Source organism: Galeopterus variegatus, unplaced genomic scaffold, assembly GCF_000696425.1.
Source record: "Galeopterus variegatus unplaced genomic scaffold, G_variegatus-3.0.2 Scaffold6862, whole genome shotgun sequence".
Lineage (NCBI taxonomy): Eukaryota > Metazoa > Chordata > Mammalia > Dermoptera > Cynocephalidae > Galeopterus > Galeopterus variegatus.
The window spans coordinates 87,441-100,668 of NW_007732973.1; the positions used below are offsets into that span (position 1 = coordinate 87,441).

Here is a 13,228-nt window from a genome sequence, read left to right on the forward strand (position 1 = left end):
CGAGGTGCGGGCGCAACGCCGAGGGTTGTGATCCCGTTGCCGGTCCTGGTCCGGTACGGGCGCGACACTGAGGGTTGCGATCCGTTGCCGGTCACGAAAAAAAGACAAAAAGGAAAAAAAAAATCAGCAAAGAAGTTTCAAAAGTAGCTGTACCATTTTACATTCCTATTAGTAATGTATGAAGGTTCTAGTTTCTCCACCTCCCTATAGACACTCATTTTCTGAGTATGAAGTTGTATTTCATTGTGGTTTTGATTTGCATTGATTGGTGACTAATGATGTTGAGAATCTTTTCTTTTGCTTATTGGCCATTATATCTCCTTTGGAGAAATATCTGTTCAATTCCTTTGCCTATTTTTAATTGAGTTACTTGTTTTTTATTATTGGGTTGTAAGAGTTGTTTTTTTCCCCCAGATTATTCTGTATACAAATCTCTTGTCCAATATATAGTATGCAAATATTGTTTTTCCATTCTGTTGGTTGTTTTTTCACTTTTTGTGTTTTTGAAGCACAGTAATTTTTAATTTTGAGTATCAAAAAAAATCAATCCTTTTATCACTTGTACTTTTGGTTTCCTAAATCATTGCCTACCCCAAATTCATGAAGATTTTTTCCTCTTTTCTTCCAAAAGTTTTATAGTTTTAGCTCTTACATTTAAAAATGTTTGTCGATCTACTTTGACTTAATTTTTTTGTATGATTTGAAGTAGGGTTCCAAATTAATCTTATTGCTTATAGATATCCAGTTGTCCCAGCACCATTTGTTGCAAAGACTGTTTCTTTCCCATTGAATTTTCTTGGCAACTGTCAAAATTCACTTGACTGTAAATGTAAGGGTACAATTGATGTTAAAAGGTACAGTTTATATAGTATTAAAAATTCTAGTAATTATGAATATAAATCAACATTGACTATAGTACACATTCAGATTTCAGAGATATTAACATCTGAATATTTGTAGTTCTGAATCAATGAAATACATTATTTTACAGTAGTATTAGGTTGCATATAAATGCATAATGACAGTACCTGTCTGATTATACTTCATCATATTGTCTCAAATTTATTTATAGTGTTTGTGACTCTCTGAAAATATCTTCTATAATTCTTTATTATTCCCTCCCTTGAAAAGCAAGGACCTTGTCTGTCTCATCTATTGCTATATTTCTAGCATTTAGACATGGGAGGTACTCATGATTTATTTATTTAATGAATGATCAGAGAGATTTCTTTCTGTGACCTATCAGTTTTTACATAAATAAGTAAGCTCTGTTGCGAGATTTTTTTTTTTTTCTAGGCAATTTGTTATAAGAAGTATGACTGAGCAGAAGTGATGTTTGAGATAAAAAGCTGCTGAAGACGTCTGAAAGTTGTCTATTTTATTAAAGGATGACTATGGGGTGGCATTGTTTTAACAAATTTTTTTTCTTTTTTTAGCAAAAAATAAGTTCTTGAAGGACTTAAATCATTTCATTATTCTTACAGGTCTTGGTAATGAATGGGAATTAAATGACTAAAATCACATTTAACTTCTGAGTAGAAGTATACTGTCTTGCTTTTCTAATGCCTTGGTGTTCTTCACTCTGGCCTTTTCAAAAAAGGTGACATAATCTTGTTGTTCCAAAAGATATTCTTTAGGCATGAAACGAAGAAACAAAATTTTTAGCTTTAGGCTGATAAGGAACCTTGTCTTAAAAGTAAGAATTCCTGGTGATCCTGCACCAAGTTGAATGCTGAATTTTTGACAAAGCCTTTTGAAACACTGAAGAAATGAAAAGAGTTGGCTACTCATAAGGGGCAGGTCTAAAGCTATGACAATTGGGGCTAGCTGGTTAGCTCACTTGGTTAGAGTGTGGTGTTGATAAAGCTATGACAATCTGCTTTTCTCATCTGCTTCCGTCCTTAAGCATTTAACTATGAGCTTCTGATAATATGCAAATAACAAATTCAAAAACTGGCAAAATAGACATTACATTTTCAAGTCTTTAGTGATTTATTTGCTAATTAACTTCAAGTTTCTCTAGCAACATCTTCCTCTGTATTTTTGAAAGTGATAGTATAGAGTCTTATGTTAATTTATATCAAGGCATTTTCTTCTCATTTTTATCATCAAGTGAGATACTCTTTTTTCCTTTAATTTATTTGGGTGATCAGAGCTTATCTACCAACATGTTTTACAATTATGGACAGAAATTTTGTATTCTTGACTGTTGCTCAAGGAAGCAACTCTTCCAGCACCGGAATTTCTGTGATTGCCTGTGTCCTGTTTCCATTTCCAGGGTGGCAGCATAGTCCAAACAGTCTGTGCAGTTCCAGCATCATCTGAAATGGTGACTGCAGGGCTGTGACTCAAAATATTTACTTCACTCATGTGCCCCAGAATAGCTGCCAGTTTCAGCCAGGTCATGAATGAACTTTCTGTCACTCTGTGTGGAGAAACAAAGGCTTTCCTTTCCCTTCTACCCATCTATTCATACTTCCTGTAAGTGAAACTTCTACATGATATTGAATCAAGTATTTTAAGACTTAGTTTCTGGAAAAAAAAAGAAATCCAATTAGTAAAGAAAAACTTCCTATTGAGCAAACTTTTTGAAAAAATGATAATTTGAATTTATCACTCTGTTGAAGCTGAAGGCATTGACGGCAGTGGATGATATATATTTTTTAAGACTATCGACTAAATTTTGGATGCCAGTACATTATATCCAGTTATATTTGGCTTCTTTTGATTAGTAATGTAATTGAAAACATATCTAATCACATGGTACTTTAAGACGTGGCTGTTGTTTTTGAGCATATCTAAGTTTTAGTAAAACTCCAAGTTTACTTTTCAAATTAGTTTTTCAAATTTTCTTTTTCATCAAAAAGAGCCATAGTGTGTGATGCTCTTTCACCTTTGACTGATGCTCCGTCATTCTCATTAAACACTACTGGTGTATAGCCTTCTTTTTTTTTTTTTTTTAAAAAGATGACCGGTAAGGGGAACGTAACCCTTGACTTGGTGTTGTCAGCACCGCACTCTCCCGAGTGAGCCACGGGCCAGCCCTGGTATATAGCCTTCAATATGGAAAGAACTATTGATTTTTGTGCTCTACAATACCTGATGATGAATATAAAGCCAAAAAGATATATAAAATTTGTACTTATTTTCTGTGACATTTTCTAGATTAAGCTAAGCCTGATGTCCACAAAGAATGATATCTATAATCATAAAGGCAAGGGATGTTTTTGATACTTTTTCAAAATAGAATATGGTAGCTGTGACAAGCATATGCTACTTGACAATATACAACAGCATCTTTTGCCACCATATACACATTTACAGAAAAGTACATTTGTTGAGAAAAACCTTTATGGAGACACTTTTTCAAAGTGGTAAGAAGAGAATCGAATAACATTTTACAGAGAGGAAACTTCTCTTCAACTTTTCAGGAATATAATAATTGAAGAAAAATTGCTTACCATAGAGGGCATGCTAAGGAATCCCTCTATGCTAAATTCCCAGGAAGCCCATTCTTATCATGGTACTTTAAGGGCTGTTGTTTTTGAACATTTAAGTTTTAGTAAAGCTCAATTTATTTTTCAAATTAGTTTTTCAAATTTAATTTTTCATCTTTCATTTCTTTGTACAAGATTTTCTATTGGCTCAGAAAACGTCCCCTCACCTGTCCTGTGCCACTCTTTCTCCATAACTCTTTCCACATTCCTCTACCGTTCCTCCACCATAATTGCTTGTTCTTACGATTGCCTTTTGTGTTAGGCAAATATTTCCTTAAGAGGCAGACTACCATTTCATCATACATTAGGGTCATGAGTGGACAACTACAACTGAATTTTCATGTAGAATTTGAATCCAGAATGGAAAGAAAAGGTTTTCCAGGCAAAAGGGTCTTGGGTACAAAGACCTGTGGGTGGTAATGAGAATGACTTATTTCAGAGACTAGGAACTGAGCCAAGGATAAGGAACTCTTACTTATAAAAATAAGTACATCTTAAAGCCTTTTTAGAAGTTTATCTGTTAGAATAAAATTCTGTTCTACACACCATATTCTGGAGGGTTTATTACCTTATCTTAGTTTATTTTATGTCCCAGACCCCAATGATACACTTTGCTGAGATTCTTATGTATATTGGAGGAGGAAGTAGATGTGACTTTGAGGGAATATATAGGTCTCTTAAATCAAAATAGAAATACTCCTAAATTTGAAGTTGAAGGAGCTGTTAGGGATTGATTAAATAAATTATTGTATTGTTGTATAATGGGGTGCTACCCAACAATGAAAATGGTACTGTAGGTCTAACTTTATTATTGACATATTGATATATTGTTAAGAAGGGAAAAAAATATACATATATTTATATATATATAATAATAATTTTAATTTTAATTTAATTTAATTTATAGTGACTTAACATATCTATTTTACATAAAAAGGATATATATATTCATGAAACAAATCCTTAGGATAGACACCAAAATGTTAGCAGAGGTAATTTCTCTATGGTGCAGTGTGGTATTTAGATTCATCTTTGCATATAGTTTCATTTTATGTTTTAAAACGTAAAATATTAAAATATTTGTTTTGTAATGAGTAAAATTTCTATAATTAGAGTAAATACAATAGAGTTTTAATAAAAATGAAATAGAAGATGTCCTGTTGCTGACCTTGTAGTACATACAGTGTGTATTCATTGATTGTTGTAATTTTTAAAATTGTTTTGAAAATTTTCGAACCTATAGAAAATTTGAAATAGTAGTGCAAAGAACAACAATACACCTTTCCCTGGCTTCATCTACTGTTGCAGACATTGTGATGCTTTATCCCTAAACACCTTAGCATATATCACCTAAGAACTAGGACATTTCCTTACATAACCACAGTATGATCATCACACATTGGAAATGTGTCCTTATGATACTATTATCTATTCTATGGTCCATATTTGCATTTCTGCAATTATACTAATAAAGTCTTTTGTGACTTTAGCAAAATTTTTTTTTTTCTTTCTAAAAGATGACCGGTAAGGGGATCTTAACCCTTGACTTGGTGTTGTCATCACCACGCTGAGCCAGTGAGCCAACCGGCCATCCCTATATGGGATCCGAACCCGGGGCCTTGGTGTTATCAGCACCGCACTCTACCGAGTGAGCCACGGGCCGGCCCTTAGCAAAATTTTTGAGACATCAGACACAATCAAGGATCACGTCTTGCATTAGGCCGCTATGTCTCATTGATCTCTTTTAATCAGGAACAGTTACGTACTTTTATTGTCTTTCATGATATTGTCATATTTGAGTAATCTATCTCAGTTGTCATGTAGGCAGGAATACTTGTTTTGTTTTTTTCCTTTTTTTTTTTTTTCTTTTTCTAGTCAGGAATACTTGTGTTGGCAAGAATATAGTGATGTTGGGTCTGTCCCACTGCATTATTTTATTTTGACATTGGAAGTTTTAGAGTACAGGAAAATATACAGAGCCTTAATTTGAACCTCTCTGATGTGGCATATCTATTCAACCTGTGATTTGCTCTAATATAGACAAGTGTTGCTTCTGCTTGGACATCTTTAGAGTTTCATCTTGCTGAAAAGGCTGTGTTTAAAATAAAAGCAGAAGCAGGAGGTAGCAGTTGTGACAGTGCTGCACTATTGTCCGTGTGCAGTAGCTCATAAACTAACTTCCCTTTTTGATTTGGTTAAGATGACCTGATTTTATCATGAAGCTTATGGCCTCAAGGGACAGTGAGTAGAGGTGAATCTGTCTAAGAGCCAGCTGTTTTTTTCATAGTCATACTGTATTTCTCCTGCTTCATTAATGTGATGGGGGAAAATGCCTTCATCTGCTTTGTAGAAAGGAATAAAATAGAAAGCTGACAACAGAATAAGAAAATACAATTAGCTTTCAGTAGAGTAAAAGAAAAAAAATTATATTAAATAACTTGTTAACATGGTTGAAATTCTTGAAAAACTGTCAATTGAATTCAATTCTTCCAAAGGCTAAGCTTCTTTGTGGTTGTAGGTCAGGCTCTTTCAGAAATAACATGATGTTTTTAGAACATATATTACTCAATATATGCTAGGCTATACTTCTGTAACAACATGCCTTAATTACAAACATATCCACAAATCTCAGTCACTGAACAAAAGATTCTTTCTTACTCATGTCACCATCTAGTGTGGGTCATTTGGCTGTGCTTGGTGGCTTACACTTGGGCTGAGGCTGCCTTCATCTAGCAACTCTACTGCCTGTCTAGCAGCCTCATGGATGAGAGAGAGAGAAAATATGGAGAACGGATATTTCAGTCCTTAACTGACTCAACCTGGAAGAGACACATGCCACTTCTGCTCTAGCTTATGGGCAAGAATTAGTTTCATGGTTTTAACTGAACTGTGGGAGGATGGGAAATGTAAGGGATCATGTGGACTACTTGGTGGTCTCTAGGTCACTGTGTTAGTCCATTTCTGTTGCTTATAGTAAAATACTTGGAACTGTGGAACTGGATAACTTGTAAGAAAATGAAATTTATTGCTTACAGTTTCAGAGGCTGGAAAGTCCAAAGTCCAGGCAACTCATCTGGTGAGGACCCTCTTTGGTGGTGGCTTTACAGCAATGCAGGGATCTCACATGGCAGAAATGGTGGAGCAAACAGAGAGAGACTCTCACATGCTGTCCTTTTAAAGCTCTCAGAACTGTGCCCATGACCACCATTAAACCATCAACTTAATCATCTCTTCAAGGCCCCACCTTTCATTTACCATAATAGGATTTCTCACAGTCTTTACACTGTCACAGCGTTGACTAAGTTTTGGGGAGGCATGAATCCACAGCATTCCGCCCCGGCACCCCAAAACTCATTTCTTTTTCACATACAAATACATTCACTCCATTCCCAAAGTCTTAACTAGTTTCAACTCAAAAGTCCGAAGTCCCATCTGTGTAATCAAACAAGTTATCTACTTCCAAGATACAATGGTGGGACAAACATAGGGTACATACTCCCAAACAAAAAGGGAGAAATAGGCCAAAAGAAAGTGGTAACAGATCCTAAACAAGTCCAAAACCCAGCAGGGCAGGCATTAAATCTTACAGCTGGCAAATCATTGTACCTTGACTCCCATGTTTGACATCCTCTGCATACTGATGTGGGGGATGAGTCCCCAAGTCCTTGGGTAGCTCTGCTCCTGTGGCTTTCCTGGTCTTAGTCCACACTTTAGCTCTCACAGGCTGGTGTTCTGCTCTGGTAGCTCCACAATTCTGGGGTCTCTGTGGTGGTCCTTTTCTCACCGCCACAGTATGCATGGTGCTGGTGGGATTTTTCTGATGCAACTCCACCCCCACATTTCCGCTTGGCATGGGTCTAGCAAAGGCTGTCTGTGGTAAATTGGTCCCCAGGCCAATCTCTTCCTGGGCCCCCAGGCTTTTCCATACATCTTTTGAAATCAGGGTGGAGGCTCCCAAGCCTCCACAGCTCTGGCATTCTGTGAGCTGGCAGACTAAACACGACATAGACACTGCCAGGGCTTCCAGCTAGTGTTTTCCAAAGCTATGGGTCCAGCCATACCTGGGGCCAGTTTAGCCATGGCTGGAGCAGCCAAAACAGCTGGGGTGCTGGTGCTGGAAGCAGTGTCCCAGCGTGGCCCCGGACAGCGAGCCTGTGGAGGGTGCCTTGGGACTGTTCTCCAAGACCATTCTGTCTTCCTAGACCTCTGGACCTGTAATGGAAGACACATCCTCCAAGATCTCTGAAATTCCTTCACGATCTTTTTTTCCTTCTCTTGATAATCCCTTTCTTCTATATTCATCTCCTTAGTGAAGAGTCCCTGGGCTACACCCTTGCTTTTGTGGCCAGGCTGGAAGTTTTCCAATTTTTTCCCCTCTGCTTTCTTTTGAATTATATATTCTGGCTTTACCTCATGCCTTTTCTGCCATAACTCAACATAGGCTTCTGCAATAGCCATGCACCTTCCTTAATGCTTTACTGCCAAATACCCTGTTTCAGCACCTTGAAGTTACAGATTACATAAAGCTTTGGGGCATAAACAGAATGCATCCAAGTTCCTTGCCAGTTCGGAGCAAGGGTGATCTTTGCCCCAGTTTCTAATAAGTGCCTTCTCATTTACATCTGAGATCTTCTTAGAATAGCCTTTACTGTCCATATTTCTATCACTACTCTGGTTGCCACCACTTAACCAGTCTCTAAGAAGTTCCAAACTTTCCCTGGTTTTCTTGTCTTCTAAACTCCAACTAGCAGCTAGGCTTTTTCTAGCTTGCTGCTTCAAATTCTTCCAGCCTTTTCTCAACATCTAGTTCCAAAGCTGCTTCCACATTTTTGTATATTTGTTATAAGCAACATCCCACTCCTGTTACCAATTTTCTGTATTAGTCCATTTCTGATGCTTATAGCAAAATATTTGGAACTGGGTAATTTGTAAGAAAATAAAATTTATTGCTTACAGTTTCAGAGGTTGGAAAGTCCAAAGTCCAGGCAATATATCTGGCGAGGGCCTTCTTTGGTCATGGCTTTACAGCAATGCAGGGGTCTCACTTGGCAGAAAATGATGTAGCAGAAAGAAAGAGAATCTCATGCATTCACCTTTTAAAACCCCCAGAACTATGCCCATGACCACCATTAAGCCATCAACTTAATCACCTCTTCAAGGCCCCACCTTTCAATTACGATAATAGGATTTCCCACCTTCTTTACACTGTTCCAGTGGGGACTAAGTTTTGGGGAGACATCAATCCACAGCAGTCACTGAGGTTTGTTCTTTCCAGTATGGACAGTATGGTGAACATAGGTGTCAAAGGCAAGCCCCTCACTGTTGGGAACCTTGGTCATTATGGTAAAGGGGTACACACTAGCTAGTTGCATGTCTCCTTTTTCCTTTCCTCTACTTATAAAATGGTGCCTTCATGATCACTCACAAAGAGCAGTGTTGTTTAGACTCCTGTTAGAGGCCTTTGGAGATTAACGCATTAAACATTTTTTTTCAAAACAATGAAAAAATTAAAAGAACAATACAATTAGCACCATTTCACCCTTTACCCTACCCATAAAACACCTAGAATTATTGAAATTCTTATTAATTATTTGTAATTCTTCAATTGATCTTAAGTCTCCTGAATGGAATTGAATAACCATAAGCAGTACCTTAGATAGGTGGGAGTTTAGGGAAATGATTTAACTAAACCTTTTGATAATATTTACATGTTGGCTAGCATTCTTAAAATTGACGCTTATCTGCTATATTTGTTCAATATAGTTATTGAAATGCATGTTTATAAAGAATGATCATTGTAAATAGACTTTAAGAGTAACAAATGAGGTTTTAAAAATATTCTCTCCTTCCCAAAATACTTTGTGCTTATATCTCTGTAATTTTTTCCTTGACCAGATGTTGGACTCTTCCATCAGGCTGGCTGGTTATTTTGGTTGGTTAGAGTACAGCCTTGTAATACCAAAGTCATGGGCTTGGATCCCCAAATCAGTCAGCTACCAAAAAAAAAAAAGAAAGAAAGAAACTCTGATATACATAGAACAATATATTTTGTTTCTCACCCCTCACAATATTCTTTTTTAGGTAATAGAGATTATGCCAAAGATGATCCATTAGAGTTCAAGTCCCATCAGTGGTTTGGAGCATCTGTGAGGTCGAAACAGGATAAAATTTTGGTAAGTCGTTTGGATATTTACTCGCAGGTGATTCTAGTTAATTTATGTGGAGACACAGGAAGTTTTATGTTTCAAACTGGTAGTAAAATTTAGTGTGCTCAACGGTGTGGGGCATAAAAAGATAAGATAGCTCTGATCAAAGGCCACCGCATCTAAGGAAACCATCTCTCCCTCCCTTCTGGGACTGGGCTCTGCTTCTTTCCACCTTTGTTCCTACATTATTTGTTTTTCCTGCCCTGCTTGATATCTCCCATCAGTTTATTTCTATCCAACCAAGTTTAGGAATAGTGTGCCTAATCAAATGCTTTAGTATTTCCTCTGTTCAAAAATACAGGCCTTTCCTCTGTCTCATCTTCTCCTCGGCCACTGCATCATTCCTCTGTTCCTCTTCTCAAAAATCTTTTCTATTTTCCACTTCTTCATTTTGCATTCTTTTCCCATGTCCTCCAGTCAGGCACCGATAGGCAAGGGCAAGGTCCCCACTGACTTTCAGGTATATATTTGTATATATATTCATGATGTCTTATTTTTCCACTGGTATTTATTCTTGTCTTTCTCACCCTCTTAGCATCATTTAACAAGGTGAATTGACCCACTTTGAAATACTTTTTTCCCTGGGTTTCCACAACACTATACTTTCCTGGTTTTTCTCCTGTTTTGTGGGCTGCTCCTTTGCAGTCTCCTTTAATGGCTCTTTTGCTCAGTTTCCAAATGTTGGGTGTACCTGAGCCCTATTCTGGGCCCCTTCATTTTCTTTAACTACACTTTTTACTTAGGGGCTCTTATCCTGTCCCATGGCTGGAAATACAATCTATATGTCATAATCCCCAAATTCATATCTCTAGTTCTTAATTCTCCCTGGATCTTTAAAGGCATATTTCTATACTATCTCTTTGGCATTTCCATGTGGATATCAAATAGACTGCTCAATATGAACATGACCCAAATAGCATTCTTGTTACCCTCCATCAAAGAGCAAAACCAAACAAACAAAATAACTATTAAAGTAACTATTTAAGGTATAGGGTAGTTAGATTAATTTCTATTAATGCTTAGAAGGTAACAGTATATTCTGAAATAGTACAGATTGTCTGAAACACTAATTTTTCAGATAATTTTTATGTCGTGGACTAAACTTTGATTTTAGGCCTGTGCTCCATTGTACCACTGGAGGACTGAGATGAAGCAGGAGAGAGAGCCTGTTGGGACCTGCTTTCTTCAAGATGGAACAAAGACTGTTGAGTATGCTCCTTGCAGATCAAGTATGTATGGGAAGTTGGACCAGTCTTTAAGAGGGTTTGGAAGCCTAGTTTGTTAAAAGTGTTTGTGTTAGCATGTATGCGTGATAAAATATGTAGACATGTTCTTATGTTGATGAGAGCAAAATGAAAAGTCCTAATGTAAAGAATTTACAAATGTGAAGTAAACAGATTTATCTTTTTTCCCTAAGAACTCATTTTCATCTTCCTTGGTTAGTAATAATTAATATCTGATTTGGGAAACCTGTATTTTTAATCACTCTTAGTCAAAAGATGCTCAGTTGAGCTTCTCTAGCAGAGATGGGGACCCCCACAACTAAAGATTCTCAATAGGTCTGGGTCAGGCCTGGGTCATGCATTTTTAACAAGCTCTGCAAGATAATTCTGATGGATACCAAAGTTTGAGAACGACTGCATTATATTAATAACGATTTTAAAAATAAATTATCTATTAAAGAGCCAGAGTTTATATAGGAAGGTGAACTTGGGAGTCTTGAATCTGAATTTTCCCCACTGTTAATGAGAGTTTCTTTATTAATGAGCTACTGAGCCCATCCCTCCTTTGGTGATCCAAAAGATCTCACACTGTTCTCTAATAATACTTGAAATTTCAATTGGAATTAATATTGTGGCTAAAGATTTTTTTTTTTCCTTTTTGTCTTTTTTCGTGTCCGGCAACGGACCGCAACCCTCAGTGTCGTGCCCGTACCGGACCGGGACCGGCAACGGGATCGCAACCCTTGGTGCTGCGCCCACCCCTCGCTCAGCCAGTGAGCGGGAACCAGTCTGTATGTGGGATCCGAACCCTCGGTGGGAGCACCGCCGCGCTCCCAAGTGGCGCACTGTAGCAGTGTGCCACCAGGCCGGCCCCTAAAGATTATTTTAAGCACTTAGAATTTTGGTTATGCTTTCCCAAACTCTGTACCTTCTTTTCCCCTTAGAGATTCTGATCCCTGACCCCTTGTTGAATTGGCCACTACTCTAGATCTTCTTTATACTAGAAGCATAAAATAGATTATTGAACTGCAGTATAGTGTTTATACCTGGAGCACTTTTTAGTGTATTACTTTTTATGTTGACTGATCACCAAGTAGTTTAGTAGAGAGAATTAGTAACAAAAGTACAACATGTAAGACTCTTCCTGTAGTTTCTTTTTTTCTGTGTTAGGGGACATGTGACATCAGGTCAGAGGAACTGCTCTGTCCTCAAAGTTGTAAGTAGTTGAACTTCTGGGAAACCAAAAATTACTTCATAAAACACTTATTTTCTTAGTCCATCACCTTGATCCTTCCTGTTGCAAGTGGAAAGTAAACATCAAAAGAATATGTACTCAGACCCATATTATGTATCAGGATAGAGTAAAAATTAGGTCAGAAAACACACCCTGCACAGGATGAAGGAAGTCAGCATCTTCATCCTCAGCGCTTGATGCCATGTGGTATTTTTGTCATAGTATTGTCATCTTTGGTACTGCACAGCAAATCTGAGGACTAAATTTGTACTTTTAATTTCTGTGTTGTAAAAATGTTCCTATTGTGGGAAGATGATTTTATAGCTTTGAAGAATGAGCTAACCCTTGTGTGTCAGGTTTGTAACTTATTTATATAATGCACATACACACAAAATCACTCTTATTCTCATTTGATAGATGTGGGAACTGATTTTCAGACAGTTGAAGCAATGTATTTTTACATTTTTATGGTATTGAGTGGTCAAATGAGGATTTGAACCCAGGTCTGTCTGTCTTCAAAGGAAGCTTTTCCTTGCATTACTAGCAATAGAAAATGCTTTCTATTTCAATTGTTTCTGTAGTAAGCACAGCATTTCTATACAGAATATATCTGGCTTTCGTGAGTATAGGTTTGGATAATTCCTGACGTGTGCATGGAAACCTCCTGAAAACATGCATTCTAGTGATAATCCCTTGTGTATCTGGCACATAATGCTTTCACTTATTTGGTTTAGACACAGATTATAAAGTCATTTTAAACCGTATTTTCTAAGGTATTTAATTTTAACATCAGCCAATTGTGACTCATGGACCTGTTTTTGTAAATAAAGTTTTATTGGAACACAACCACACCCATTTGTGTACGTGTTATCTATAATGGGAAAGTTGAACAGTGAGAGTTGAGTAGTTGCCACACCATATGGCCCCTAAGCCTGAAATGTTTATTTACTATTTGGCCTTTTACAAAATAAGTTTGCTGATTTCTGATGTAAATAATAAAACCTCAAATCTTAGAAAAAGCTCTAAGAACAACCTCAAAAAACAAAGAAGCAAAGTGAATGCCTTTCT

General features: G+C 37.1%; 1 protein-coding gene across 1 annotated transcript in view; it reads left to right on the forward strand.

Annotated features, from left to right (window-relative positions):
• LOC103606818 (integrin alpha-V-like) overlaps positions 1–13,228 on the forward strand; it is an 80,668-nt gene that overhangs the window by 50,392 nt on the left and 17,048 nt on the right. The window lies entirely within an intron of this gene.